This window comes from Lolium perenne, chromosome 7 (assembly GCF_019359855.2).
Source record: "Lolium perenne isolate Kyuss_39 chromosome 7, Kyuss_2.0, whole genome shotgun sequence".
NCBI lineage: Eukaryota > Viridiplantae > Streptophyta > Magnoliopsida > Poales > Poaceae > Lolium > Lolium perenne.
This window is the reverse complement of record NC_067250.2, coordinates 203,290,217-203,293,166: the sequence shown is the minus strand read 5'-3', so window position 1 is coordinate 203,293,166 and position 2,950 is coordinate 203,290,217.

The window sequence follows — 2,950 nt, the reverse complement described above, 5'->3', positions numbered from 1 at the left end:
CTATGCACACCTATTGCTCCACCTGCTACTACAGCAGAATTTTTTGAAATTAAACCTGCTTTACTAAATCTTGTTATGAGAGAGCAATTTTATTGTGTTAGTTCTGATGATGCTGCTGCCCATCTTAATAATTTTGTTGAACTATGTGAAATGCAAAAGTATAAGGATGTAGATGGTGACATTATAAAATTAAAATTGTTTCCTTTCTCCTTAAGAGGAAGAGCTAAAGATTGGTTGCTATCTCTGCCTAGAAATAGTATTGATTCATGGACTAAATGTAAGGATGCTTTTATTGGTAGATATTATCCTCCCGCTAAAATTATATCTTTGAGAAGTAGCATAATGAATTTTAAGAAATTAGATAATGAACATGTTGCTCAAGCATGGGAGAGAATGAAATCTTTGGTGAAGAATTGCCCTACCCATGGACTAACTACTTGGATGATCATCCAAACCTTCTATGCAGGATTGAATTTTTCTTCGCGGAACCTATTGGATTCAGCTGCTGGAGGTACCTTTATGTCCATTACTTTGGGGGCGGCAACCAAGCTTCTTGATAATATGATGATCAATTACTCTGAATGGCACACGGAAAGAGCTCCACAAGGTAAGAAGGTAAATTTTGTTGAAGAAACCTCCTCCTTGAGTGATAAGATTGATGCTATTATGTCTATGCTTGTGAATGGTAGATCTAATGTTGATCCTAATAATGTTCCTTTAGCTTCATTGGTTGCCCAAGAAGAACATGTTGATGTGAACTTCATTAAAAGTAATAATTTCAACAACAATGCTTATAGGAATAATTCTGGTAACAACTTAGGCCATATCCTTCTGCTAATAGTAATGGTTATGGTAATTCTTATGGTAATTCTTACAACAATAATAGGAGTGTACCCCCTGGTCTTGAAGCCATGCTTAAAGAATTTGTTAGTACACAAACTGCTTTTAACAAATCTGTTTAGGAAAAGCTTGATAAAATTGATATTCTTGCTTCTAAGGTTGATAGACTTGCCTCTGATGTTGATCTTTTAAAATTGAAAGTTATGCCTAATAAGGATAATGATAATAAAATTGTTACTGCAGCAAACGCCATCCAAGTTTGAATTAATGAGAATATTAGATTGATGGCTGAATTGCATGCTAGGTGGGATAGAGAAGAAAACGAAAAACTTGCTAAAGAGAATAATGTAGCTAAAGTTTGGACTATTACCACCGCTAGTAATGATAATGCTTCACATGTTGCTACACCTCCTACTATCAATGGTAAAATAATTGGTGTTGGCAATGTTTCTACTCCTAGTGCAAAGCGTGCAAAATTGCCTGAAACTGCTAAAACTGCTGAAACTGTTTGTGATAAAACTTCTGAAATTTTTCAAAATATTGGGGACAATGATCCCATTGCTGTAGATCATAATGGTTTAGATTTTGATGATTGTCACATCTCTGAAGTTATAAAGTTCTTACAAAAACTTGCTAAAAATCCCAATGCTAGTGCTATAAATTTGGCCTTTACAAAACATATTACAAATGCTCTCATAAAAGCTAGAGAAGAGAAACTAAAACTTGAAACTTCTATTCCTAGGAAGTTAGAAGATGGTTGGGAGCCCATCATTAAGATGAGGGTCAATGATTTTGATTGTAATGCTTTATGTGATCTTGGTGCAAGTATTTACATTTATGCCTAAGAAAATCTATGATATGCTTGACTTGCCACCATTGAAAAATTGTTATTTGGATGTTAATCTTGCTGATCATGCTATAAAGAAACCTTTGGGGAGGATTGATAATGTTCGCATTATGGTTAACAATAACCTTGTCCCCGTTGATTTTGTTGTCTTGGATATTGAATGCAATGCATCTTGTCCCATTATATTGGGAAGACTTTTTCTTCGAACTGTTGATGCTACCATTGATATGAAGGAAGGTAATATTAAATATCAATTTCCTCTCAAGAAAGGTATGGAACACTTCCCTAGAAAGAGAATGAAGTTACCTTATGATTCTATTATGAGAACAAATTATGATGTTGATGCTTCATCTCTTGACAATACTTGATTCACACTTTCTGCGCCTAGCTGAAAGGCGTTAAAGAAAAGCGCTTATGGGAGACAACCCATTATTTTACTTCTGCACTTTTATTTTATATTTGAGTCTTGGAAGTTGTTACTACTGTAGCAACCTCTCCTTGTCTTTATTTTATTCCATTGTTGTGCCAAGTAAAGTCTTTGATAGTAAAGATGATACTAGATTTGGATTACTGCGCAGAAACAGATTTCTTACTGTCACGAAATTGAGCAGCCCCTTCTGTAGGAAACTCAGAAAAATCTGCCAATTTACGTGTGTGATCCTCAGATATTTACGCAACTTTCATTCAATTTGAGCTTTTTCATCTGAGCAAGTTAAGTACCCCAGAAAAATTCGTCTTTACGGACTGTTCTGTTTTGACAGATTCTGCCTTTTATTTCGCATTGCCTGTTTTGCTATGCTTGATGGATTTCTTTGCTCCATTAACTTTCAGTAGCTTTGTGGAATGTCCAGAAGTGTTAAGAATGATTATGTCACCTCTGAATATATGAATTTTTGATTATGCACTAACCCTCTAATGAATTTGTTTTGAGTTTGGTGTGGAGGAAGTTTTCAAGGGTCAAGAGAGGAGGATGATACAATATGATCAAGAAGAGTGAAAAGTCTAAGCTTGGGGATGCCCCCGTGGTTCATCCCTGCATATTTTAAGAAGACTCAAGCATCTAATCTTCGGGATGCCCAAGGCATCCCTTCTTCATCGACAACTTATCAGGTCACCTCTAGTGAAACTATATTTTTATTCCGTCACATCTTATGTGCTTTACTTGGAGCGTCTGTTTGTTTTTATTTTTGTTTTTGTTTGAATAAAATCGGATCCCAGCATTCTTTGTTTGGGAGAGAGACACGCTCCGCTGTTTCGTATGAA